This window comes from Bufo gargarizans, chromosome 6 (assembly GCF_014858855.1).
Source record: "Bufo gargarizans isolate SCDJY-AF-19 chromosome 6, ASM1485885v1, whole genome shotgun sequence".
NCBI classification, from domain to species: domain Eukaryota; kingdom Metazoa; phylum Chordata; class Amphibia; order Anura; family Bufonidae; genus Bufo; species Bufo gargarizans.
Window position 1 is genome coordinate 17,220,106 of NC_058085.1, and position 12,783 is coordinate 17,232,888.

Sequence of the window (12,783 nt, forward strand, 5' to 3'; positions counted from 1 at the left end):
AAGCTTCTTCCCTGTGTCTCCCCAACACTATCTAGTTGTTCCTTCTTGATTTTTTCCTTGTCCCCCTTGTCTCCTTGTTTCCAGGCCTTCTTGTCTCTGTGTCCTTCTTGTCTGTCTGTTTTGCTTTCTTGCCTGCCTTATAACCCATGTCCTACCTGATGTCTCTCTACTTGTGCCCTATATGTTCTCCCTCACTGTATTTTGTCTATCTCACCATGTTCGTTGTTATATAATGTGCTTGATGGTACATGATCAGGTCTAGTGACCAAAACCCCCTCCATGCTTTATGTAAGTGTGGTCCTACACACATACTGTTATTATTTTGTTATAACCTATGTTCTCATGGTTTTCCCTCTCCCCTGTTTGGTTTAAGGTGCACGATACTCATATTCCTTTCCTTTGGGAGGTGGCACATTGGCCTTTGGACCCGGGCTTCTTCTCCAGATCAGATGAGTAGTATCCAATCTGTATGTGTTCTCTCCTGGGGGGCCAACACACAGCAACACTATGTTTCTAGTTTGATCCAGGACCATGGCTGATCTCCATATTGCAACCTACAACGTAAAGGGATTCAACTCCCCGTCGAAGAGAAGCCATATTTTCACAATGCTGCGTAAAGCGGGTTCAGATGTGTTGCTCCTCCAGGAGATGCACTTCAGGTTTAATCATTACCCTAACCTGGAATTTTCACATTATCATCTACGGTTCCACTGTGGGGGGAGATGTTCTGCATCTGGAGGAGTGAGCATAGGGTTTAGGCAAAAAGTGCCCTTTAAATACACTAGACATATTCAAGACCCAGAGGGGAGATTCCTCCTGGTCAAAGGTTACATGGGTCCCCATATGTATACCTTCATAAACCTATATGTTCCCAATGCTAAACAAGCCTCCTGGCCTTCTGATATCTCCCAGACTATTGCTTCTTTCAAAGATTGCAAAGTGATTGTGACAGGAGACATAATTGTTGCTCTCAACCCTCAAATTGACTCCTCCTCCCATAAATGAGCCCATCAATTACGTTCACTAAGGACTATTAGGGACACTTTTTGGAGCCTTCACTTGGTAGATTCCTGGCATGCACTACACTTAGATGCCCAAGAGTATACCTTCTTCTCCCATGTCCATAATACTTACCACCGCATTGACTATATCTTCATTTTCAAAGAACACCTCCAGCTATGTCCTGAAGCCAAGATTGGTTCTCCCCATATTTCTGATCACGCTCCTGTATTCCTCTTGGTTCTCTCCCCTTCACAAAATCCTAGTTGTTTCAACTGGCGCCTTAATAAATCCCTTCTAGGGGACTCCAACACCATTGAGAGAATTGCCTCCTTACTGGATGAATATTTCTTTTTTTTAAATCAGTTAATTTTTTATTGAAATAAACATTATCACATGAATATCATCAAGGAGTCCGTAGTTTTTTGTACAGTCGGACATAAGTATATCAACTTACAAAAACATTGGTGTACGCAGACACCCATGACAATTTATGGTACATCAAGATCCATATAAATATTACAGCATTTAGGTAATTGAACATTATACCTTGTATAAAATAACACAGTAACACCCTTCCCCCCACCCTAAGCCAACTTGAGCAGAGAGACATCCGTATCTGTATGTTTAAGAGTAGTTATACAATTGAACGCCAAAACAGTTCCGTCTATCTACAATAGGCCATTATACGGTAACTATATGTTTCCCCTGGAGAGGGAGTGTAAGGAAGACATTTGTCCCCGTATACAGTCTTGAACTAATGCCTGGGACGCTAGGTGTGCTGACTCAACCCACCCCTGCCATAAAGATAGAAACTTATTTGGACATTTTCGTTTAGCGTATACTCCCTTTTCTAATCTCAAAATTATATTCATCCTATTAATGAACTCTTGTTTTGTGGGCGGGGCCTCTCATATCCAGTGTTTAGCTATTTGTACCCTAGCCTGGAACAGGATTCTTTGAATACATAGGGAGTTCCTGTCTCCCAGTCCCAGAGAGTCCAGTATACCCAGTATACAAACCCTAGGGTCATCAGGTAGACGTATCTGAGTTGCCATTGTTATAATATGTTTGACATCCTCCCAGTAGGATCGCAATCGTACACAATTCCAAATCATATGGAGCAGTGTCGCGTCCCCTTCCCCACATCTGGGACACTTTGAATCTGAACGCACTCCAATTCTGAAAATAAATTGTGGGGTTCTTTATACTCAATGTATAAGATACAGTTGTGATAGTCTGGGCTGGGATTCACTAACCGTCAGAGAGGGAGTGAGGGTCAAAATATCTGTCCATTGTTCCTAGGACAATGCACCAAGAGCCCTCTCCTATTGGACCCTTGCCTTAATGGTAGTAGAAGCGGAGGAGATATCTATAATATGCCTATATAACAAAGATATAAGGCCCTTAGTGGAAGAGGCTTTTAATAACTGTTTAACCACTGGGGGAAAATCTGAAATTCGTACACCCCTGGGAAATTGCGTCTGAAACGCATGTCTCAGTTGTAAATGTTGGTAGAAAAATTTGTTAGGTAAGCTAAACTCCTCCTGCAACTGCGTAAAGGATTTGAAACCTCCTTCTTATTGAAGTTGTCCCAGGAACAATAAACCTTTTCTCTCACATGGAGAAAAACGCTCCAGGCGAAATATCTCAGGCATTTGGGGATTACACCATAAAGGGGTAGCACCACAAAAACCATTGATACCAATCATACTTTTAAATTTAGACCATACTTTGGTCACTAAGGACAGAGTAGGGAACGTGGTCAAGCGCAAGTATCCAATTTCCACTGTGGCAATCGGAGCCCTTTGTTTTGTTATGGATTAGCTGGATGAATATTTTGAGTTGAATAATCACCCTCCCCTCTCTCCCCAGACTACATGGGACGCACATAAACCTTTCATAAGGGGACAATTTATTAGTTTAGGATCCCATTTCAAAATACTTAGAGAGAGAAATGTTGAAGCCCTCCTCTCTAAAATAAAAAATCTCAAGACTTTACACAAACGCTCCTTGTCTGATTCGCAACTTCAGGAACTTTCTAATTTGAGAGCAGAAATGAAAGCTTTATTGCAAACTAAATCCGCCAAATATTACCTCAACTCTCAACACAAGTTCTTCGCTCATGGTGACAAAACAACTAAGTTCCTGATGAGTAGAATCAAGGCCAGAAGAGCGGATAACTACATACACCAACTATCCTCACCCAGTGAAGATCCCATTTTTTCTTCTAATCAAATAGCTAAACAATTTAGGAACTTCTACAAAAAACTATACAACCTTCCCCCACCTGCCTCCCCTGAATCTCATCTTTCCCATGTTTCCCCTTTCCTTGAATCGACCACCCTCCCTTCGCTCACCGAACCTCAAAAACGTTTGTTGGCTACCCCTTTCACTATTGATGAACTTTCCACAGCCCTTTGCCAGATGCCTTTAGGCAAAAGCCCCGGCCCTGATGGCCTTCCGGCCTCTTACTATAAAACCTTCAAGAAACAACTCCTGCCTCACCCCCTCAATGTTTGCAACTTATCCCTATAAGGCAGTCCGCTCTCTAGAGACATGACGACAGCCCACATAGCCCTGATACCCAAAGAGGGAAAAGATTCTAAGCTATACTCAAACTACAGGCCTATTTCTTTCTTAAATATAGACCTCAAACTTCTAGCCAAAATGCTGGCCAATCGACTAGCAAACTTCCTTCCCCTTTTGGTGCATCAGGTAGGCTTTGTTCGCAATAGAGCGGGTAGAGATAACACGACTAGAGTTATCAATGTGTTGTGCCATGCTAAACACACTTCTTCCCCACTCATCCTTCTTAGCAGAGATGCTGAGAAAGCATTTGATAGAATCAACTGGGTCTACCTGAAACAAGTGTTATTGAACTTCAGCCTGCCTGATCCCTATGTACAGGCTGTCTTTGCTATGTATGCTCAAGCCACAGCCCTTGTAATGGTTAATGGAGGCCTATCCCCACCTTTCCACATACATAATGGCACCAGTCAAGGTTCACCACCAGATCTCTGAGAAGTTCTGATAGACGTTCTTCAGTACTTCCTGCATGATCTTCTCTTGTTTTGCTTTTGTTTTGACATCTCTCCTCCCTCTCCCGGCTGTCATCTATTAGCAGTGATTGCATTCTTATATATCTCCTCCCATACTATCTCACTTTGCGGTTTATACAACTTCCTGGACTGTGCTGATGCTAGAAGCTGCTACTGCTGCATCCACAAGATAAGTTTGTTCCTTTATTCCTGTTTTCCTGTGGTCTTGATCTTAGGTGACCCTGACTCTCTCCGTATTAAGTGTAGGGAGCCGGTGGTCGTATCCCCTCACTATTATAGGGTGTTCAGGTGTTATACAGTCGAGGAACGAGGGTATGCAATGATCTACCATAGAGATTTTTGCATATGCTGAGCAGTAAGGGAGAGTTCTAGGGCTGTTACAGGGCTTACCCTTTTGTTCCTTAGTTTTGGATCAAGTCAGTCGGATCTTCATTTGTGTCTTCTAGTTTTCTGCAACACCATCCGTGACACCTTTATAATAAACTCTACGGTCGTGGCCAAAAGTTTTGAGAATTACATAAATATTGGAAATTGGAAAATTTGCTGCTTAAAGGGGTTGTCCCACTTCGCTTTTTTAATCTTACCAGCAGTAGATGTCCTGGTAACTTCCTGGTTCTCAGGCAGTTGAGTGAAGGCCACGCCTCCTCATGACTCACCCTGCGTGCTCGTTCATGTGTATGAGTCATCCACATGGAGCCGTATGTGAGGTCCCGCCCCCCCCCCAGTATAATAAACATTGAGTGCGGCCCCCCCCAGTATAATATACATTTAGTGCGCCCCCCCCAGTATAATATACATTCAGTGCGGCCACCCCCCCAGTATAATATACATTGAGTGCGGCCCTCCCCCCCCAGTATAATATACATTCAGTGCGGCCACCCCCCCCAGTATAATATACATTGAGGGCGCCCCTCCCCCTCCCCCTCCCCAGTATAATATACATTCAGTGCGGCCACCCCCCCAGTATAATATACATTCAGTCCGCCCCTCCCCCCCCCCCCAGTATAATATACATTGAGTGCGGCTCCCTCCCAGTATAATAAACATTGGTGGCGCAGTGGGAAGTGCCAACGAGGGTTAAAAAAATAAATAAAAAATTAACTCACCTCCACCAATTGATCGCACAGCTGCCGGTCTCCTGTTCTATCTTTAGGACCTGTGAAAGGACCTTTGGTGACATCACTGTGGTCATCACATGGTACATCATATGATCCATCACCATGGTAATGGACCATGTGATTAGCTCAGTGACGTCACCACAGGTCCTGAAGATAGAACAGGAGACCGGCAGCTGTGCGATCAATTGGTGGAGGTGAGTTAATTTTTTTTTTTTATTTTTTTTTTTTTAACCCTCATTGGCACTTCCCACTGCGCCACCAATGTTTATTATACTGGGAGGGAGCCGCACTGAATGTATATTATACTGGGGGGGGGGGGAGGGGCGCACTGAATGTATATTATACTGGGGGGGTGGCCGCACTGAATGTATATTATACTGGGGAGGGGGAGGGGCGCCCTCAATGTATATTATACTGGGGGGGGGTGGCCGCACTGAATGTATATTATACTGGGGGGGGGGGCGCACTGCGCCACCAATGTTAATACAAATGCAGGAGGTGGGTGCCGGAGTGAAATAGCCGGCACCCGACCTCTATGATAGGGGGCTGCGATCAGCGGCAGTTAACCCCTAAAGTCCCGCTCCCTGTCATAGAGGTCGGGTGCCGGCTATTTGATTCCGGCACCCGCCTGCTGTATTTGCGCATGCGCGGGCGTGCGCGTACTTGTAAGAATGGAGAGGCGGCCCGAGTACTTGTTCAGCTGTTGTGCGCAGGCGCGGCACAGCGATGCGGCCGGACGAAAGAGGCCATATCCATGGGATACAGAAAACAACAAAGGAATCGCTTTACATGATTTTTTGAATGAAAGGTAGCTTTTGGATAATAACATGGATAGGAAGATATGTTGTGTGGGGGTAAATAGATTAGATAAAACCTATTTTATGAAGTGGGACAACCCCTTTAAGCTTGTAGACACTGAGGCCTTCCGCAGCCTGATGTCGGCGGCCGTTTTTTCACGCTGTGCCGTGCCTGTTTTACACCAGCATGTGTCCCAGAACATCACCCGTGCCCTGACCAACGCAGTTACTGGGAAGGTCCACCTAACCACGGACACAATGATAAGTGCTGGTGGCCAGGGACGCTACATTTCTCTGATGGCACACTGGGTGAATGTTGTGGAGGCCGGGAGTGAGTGGTACCCTGAGATGGCACAGGTGCTACCCACGCCCAGGATTGCGGGCCCTACGTCCATCAGGGTCTCCGCCAGAAGCTATGTTACTGGCTCCAACCCCCACTTCTCCTCCTCTGCTGCCTCCTCCTCCACTTCCACCTCCAGCAACAGTCAGCCATCAGTCGCTAGCTGGAAGCAGTGTACCACTGCTGTGGGTAAGCGTCAACAGGCCGTGCTGAAGTTGATCTGTTTAGGGGACAAACAGCACACCACCACAGAGCTGTGGCAGGGTATAAGGGACCAGACCGAGCTGTGGCTCTCGCCACTTAACCTACAACCAGGCATGGTTGTGTCTGACAATGAGCGTAACTTGGTGGCGGCTTTGCAGCTCGGCAACCTGACACACATCCCATGCCTAGCCCACATCTTAAACTTAGTGGTTCATCAGTTTCTCAAAACCTACTTAATTTGCCAGAGCTACTAGTGAAGGTGCGCCGCGTGTGTGCCCATTTCTGCAAGTCGTCCACAGCTTCAGTCGGTCAGTCAACGCTGCAGCAGCGCTTGCGGCTTTCAGCTCACAGACTGTTGTGCCTCCATTTTGCTATGGTACATGGTGGTGATGTCTCCTATATGTCAGTACAAGGTATTGAAAAGGTTAAAAAAGTAATAAGAGGTGGTGACAGAAAAAGGAAACTCTTAGGCCTCATGCACACGACAGTATTTTTTCACAGTCGGCAAAAATGTGGTCCGTTGGTCAGTGATCCGTGACCGTTTTTTCGTCCGTGGGTCTTCCTTGATTTTTGGAGGATCCACTGACATGAAAAAAAATGTCGTTTTGGTGCTCGCCTTTCAATTGGTATCCAGCCCCCCCTCCCTCCCCTGTAGTTAACTCATTGGTAGCCAGTGGGCCCCCCCCCCCTCCCTCCCCTGTAGTTAATTCGTTGGTGGCCAGCCCCCCCACCCTCCCCTGTAGTTAACTCATTGGTGGCCAGTGGGCCCCCCCTCCCTCCCCTGTAGTTAACTCATTGGTGGCCAGTGGACCCTCTCCCCTCCCTCTCCCTCCTAATTAAAATCTCCCCCCTATCATTGGTGGCAGTGGAGAGTACCGATCGGAGTCCCAGTTTAATAGCTGGGGCTCCGATCAGTAAACATGGCAACCGGGAGCTACTGCAGTCCCGGTTGCCATGGTTACTTAGCAATTTGTAGAAGCATCATACTTACCTGCTTGCTGCTGCGATATCTGTGACCGGCCGGGAGCTCCTCCTACTGGTAAGTGACAGGTCTGTGCGGTGCATTGCCTAATGATCTGTCACTTACCAGTATGAGGAGCCAGGCAGCAGGGGGCAGTCATGTACACAGTTCTTTTAGTATATTCTAACCTGAAGCGTCCCCATCACTATGGGAACACCTCTGTGTTAGAATATACTGTCGGATCTTCGGATCCGTCTGTATGAAAGTAACCTACGGCCACGGATCACGGACACGGATGCCAATCTTGTGTGCATCCATGTTCTTTCACGGACCCATTGACTTGAATGGGTCCGTGAACCGTTGTCTGTCAAAAAAATAGGACAGGTCATATTTTTTTGACGGACAGGATACACGGATCACGGTCTCGGCTGCAAAACGGTGCATTTTCCGATTTTCCCACGGACCCATTGAAAGTCAATGGGTCCGCGAAAAAAAACTGAAAACGGCACAACGGCCACGGATGCACACAACGGTCGTGTGCATGAGGCCTTATTGGCATATGGAGATTAAATTTCAGAATTTCAATTTTTTTGCTAATTTTCCATTTTAATCCATTTTTCCCAGTAACAAAGCAAGGGTTAACAGACAAACAAAACTCAATATTTATGGCCCTGATTCTGTAGTTTACAGAAACACCCCATAAGTGGTCGTAAACAGCAGTACGGGTGCAGAAGGAAAGGAATGCCATACGGTTTTTGGAAGGCAGATTTTGCTGGACTGTTTTTTTTTACACCATGTCCCATTTAAAGCCCCCCTGATGCACCCCTAGAGTAGAAACTCCAAAAAATTGCCCCATTTTAGAAACTACGGGATAGGGTGGCAGTATTGTTGGTACTAGTTTAGGGTACATATGATTTTTGGTTGCTCTATATTACACTTTTTTGTGAGGCAAGATAACAAGAAATAGCTGTTTTGGCATGTTTTTATTTTTTGTTATTTACAACATTCATCTGACAGGTTAGATCATGTGATATTTTTATAATCCAGGTTGTTACGGATGCGGCGATACCTAATATGTATACTTTTTTTTATTTATGTAAGTTTTACACAATGATTTCTTTTTTGAAGCAAAAAAAAAATCATGTTTTCATAGTCTGAGAGCCATAATTTTTTAAATTTTTGGGCGATTACCTTGGGTAGGGTATGATTTTTGCAGGATGAGATGACGGTTTTATTGGCATTATTTTGGGGTGCGTGTGACTTTTTAATCGCTTGCTATTACACTTTTTGTGATGTAAGGTGACAAAAAAAATGGTTTATTTAGCACAGTTTTTATTTACATTTTTTTACGGTGTTCATCTGAGGGGTTAGGTCATGTGATATTTTTATAGAGCCGGTCGATACAGACGCGGCAATACCCAATATGTATACTTTTTTTATTTATGTAAGTTTTACACAATAATATAATTTTTGAAACAAAAAAAAAATCATGTTTTAGTGTCTCCATATTCTGAGAGCCATAGTTTTTTCAGTTTTTGGGCGATTATCTTAGGTAGGGTCTCATTTTTTGCGGAATGAGATGACGGTTTGATTGGCACCATGTTGGGGTGCTAATGACGTTTTGATCGTTTGCTATGACACTTTTTGTGATGTAAGGTGACAAAAAATTGTTTATTTAGCACAGTTTTAATTTTTTACGGTGTTCATCTGAGGGGTTATGTCATGTGATATTTTCATAGAGCCGGTCTATACAAACGCGTCGTCCTTTTTTTTTATTTATGTAAGTTTTACACAATAACAGCTTTTTTCAAACAAAAAAAATTATGTTTTAGTGTCTCCATATTCTGAGCCATAGTTTTTTTTTGTTTTGGGCGATTGTCTCAATTAGGGGCTCATTTTTTGCGGGTTGAGGTGACGGTTAGATTGGTACTATTTTGGTGGGCAAACGCATTTTTGATCGCTTGCTGTTGTACTTTTTGTGATGTAAGGTGACAAAAAATGGTTTATTTAGCACAGTTTTTATTTTTTACGGTGTTCATCTGAGAAGTTAGGTCATGTGATATGTTTATAGAGCCGGTCGATACGGACGCGGCGATACCTAATATGTATACTTTCCCCCCCCTATTTTTTACCATTTTTTTTTACTTTATTTGGGGAAAATGACGTTTTTGTTTATTTTTAAACGCAAAAACACAAATGCAATCGCACTCTGCAAACCAGCCCTCTGCCCTGCCTTTATGCTGGATGTTGAATGAGGCATTGGTGTACATTTTGGCCAAAGCGTAATAAGCCACTCACCACGTCAAGGTCGCCTCCATGAGTGGTCCCTAACACTAGTTCCTACCTGTTATGGGTCATGACAGCCACATAAAGTCCAGGGAGCGCAGGTACAGCATGCACGCCAAGCACACTCTGCTTTTAACCCCGTCCGGTGCCATTACAGCTTTCATCGGATCCAGGGATGCAAGTGCCAACATGCATGCTGAGCCCACTATATACTTCTCCTGGAGCCAAATGGCTACTGGTAGGTGCTAAATAAGCAGACTCAGTTTTATACTGACTTTAAAACCAGCCTCCAGGGCATTTGTTTATTTTTACTTGAAACTTAGTTTAGTTTTTTGGGGGGAAAACTTTATTTTTTTAACTTTGTTTTTCACTTTATATTTTGTCCCACTTTGGGACTTGAACTTTTGGGGGTCTAATCCTTTACAATGCATTTCAATACTTCTGTATTGGAATGCATTGGCTGTATGAGTAATACTGTGTGTATTACTCATACAGCTTCCGGCCTGTGACTTCCTTAGGCATCGCACTGCCTTCCATGCCATCGGGTCCCCCCCACAGCCCCATGAAGACCCTATGGCGCCGCAGACTACTGCCGCCCGCACAATAAAAAGCTGTAAACCGCAAGTCTGAATTGACCTGCGGTTTGCGGCGATCGCCGACACGGGGGGTCACAGGACCCCCCCCCCGCGCATTTATCCGTGGTGCCTGCTCAACGATTTGAGCAGGCACAGTGTTCCGATCACCGCCCGCCGGGCGGCGGTGATCGGAACAACACATCACGTACCAGTACGTCATGGGTCCTTAAGGACTCGGGAAACATGCCGTATCGGTACGTCATGTGTCCCTAAGGGGTTAAAAAGTGGGTTTTGGCAATTTTCTAAAAAATTTTAAGAATTGCTTCTAAACTTCTAAGCCTTCTAACGTCCCAAAAAAATAAAATGACATCTCTAAAATGATGCATAAAGTAGACATATGCGGAATGAATAAATATTTTATGAGGTATCACTTTCTGTTTTAAAAGCAGAGAAATTGATATTTAGAAAATTGAGAATTTTTCAACATTTTTGGTAAATTTGGGATTTAAGATTGGCCAAGACTCCTGCTCAGTGTGAGGCTGGCTGTGATTGGTTGGTCAAGACTCCTGCTCAGTAACAACAGTTTAACTCCATGCTTTATGGTTTTAATTCAGCTGTGTCATTGAGCTTACCTTACATTCATATAATGAATCTTAAAGGCATATTATCTTTTCTGCTTCTATGAACACAATATATAACTGTTATATGACATCCAAAAACATGAAATAACAGAAAAACAAACCTCTCCTTTTTGTCTCTGACATATAAACATAGGAACTGTATTAAGGTTATTGCCAGGTCTAACTGTATACACATATAAGCCATATTAGCAACCTAGGACAGGTCTTACCTGGCCAGCTACAAGGCAAGCTTCCAGAGTCCAGAACGAAGCCGGAAGAAATCCCCAGGAAGACTTCATGGCCTACAGAGAAGCAGCTTCATGTCCGCTCTCACCTCCTCACAGCAGGACTTCTTCAGTTCTATTACGTCGTCTCTGTCCCACAACCCCAAATAATTATTTCATACCTTTACCTCCCTCTGCCCCCCGTACGCCGTCTGACACCCCTCATCTCAGCTGAGGACTATGCCTCTTATCTCTAAACCATCGGCAGCGTTAGATGAAGCTCGGAGCCGCCGTCCTCTCGGCCTCTCTACGTTACTACTCGCTGCTCTTCCCACATAACCTGCTTTACCGCTGTCACTGAGGACAACCTTCCCGTCTTCTCCCCATCCCCCGTCACACTAATCACTGCTTTACCTCCCCGAGCCGGTTCTGCCTCCGATCACAATCTGTCCGACATTTCCTCGGTTCTCCAGCGTCGCCCAATGCGTTTTTTCTAATCTCCAAAGACTAAAATCTCATTCGACCAATGACACAAGAATGACGCAAGGCGGCGCTATTAAAGGGTCGGAAGGGGATGTCCCATGAGAAGAACTTATCTCCTATCCACTGATTGTGGAGGTCCATAGGGGCCCCTGCCAGTCAGGAGAACGGGGCCCATGTTCCCCCATTGGAGCAGCAGACAAGCTCAAATCAACTACAAAGACAATCCCCAGTGATAAGACACAGCGCGGCCATTTATGTGCTAACACTAGAAATAACAGAAGAGAAGTTTAATCCTCCTTTTCCCCCACAGTGGAAATCCTACATCTGCCCCAACATAAGGTATCGCTGACATCATTTCTAATAACTGATATGGAGAAAAGGGGCAGAGTGACCCCTAAACATCTCCTGAGCACACACAGAGCCCCGATACCAGCAGATTACATTGCCGGCTCTGCTACATGGACATGGCAAAGACTCAGACAGCTCTTTACAGACATATCACACAAAAATAGCTTGGTTGGAAAAAAAATAAAACTACACTACACTGTTATTACACACATACAGTTCAACTACATAAACAATACAGGTCTACAGCACTGCTACATACACACTGTAATCACATGGTCATGACATCACCAGAGGTCCTTTACTTCCTCCTGTAGCACAGCCTGGTGCCTGACTCCTGCATATGCTGTACCTGCATATGCTGGAAGAAATTAAAACACAGGGCGCTCCCTGGTGAAGGATTGTCAGAGGAAGAGGAGGCACACTCCATCCAGGTAAGTGAAACACTCACCAGATCCACACATGTTAAGACTCCACAGCCAGAAAGATCCTGTAGACCTGTCTGCTGGAAATCAACAGATTGCCGAGAACATAAATGAGGAAGTAAGCAGGCAGGCTTCTAAGGCAGGAAACAAGCTCAAAAATATTAAAATAAGAAACAATTGACAAGAGTTTGCTTCTAACGTATAACGTGTTTCGCAAACCGGCCTTCACCTTCTTCAGGTACAACATAAGCCTGGTACAGGGGGCGTTATATCGAAGACATATCCAAGAGATCCCAGAGATGTGGACTGGAGCAGGGGATGTTATATAGAAGACATATTTAGGA

General features: G+C 44.7%; 1 protein-coding gene across 1 annotated transcript in view; it reads left to right on the top strand.

The window, feature by feature from the left end:
• LOC122940402 (zinc finger protein 850-like) overlaps positions 1 to 12,783 on the top strand; it is a 98,624-nt gene that overhangs the window by 59,277 nt on the left and 26,564 nt on the right. The gene's annotated exons all lie outside the window — the stretch shown is intronic.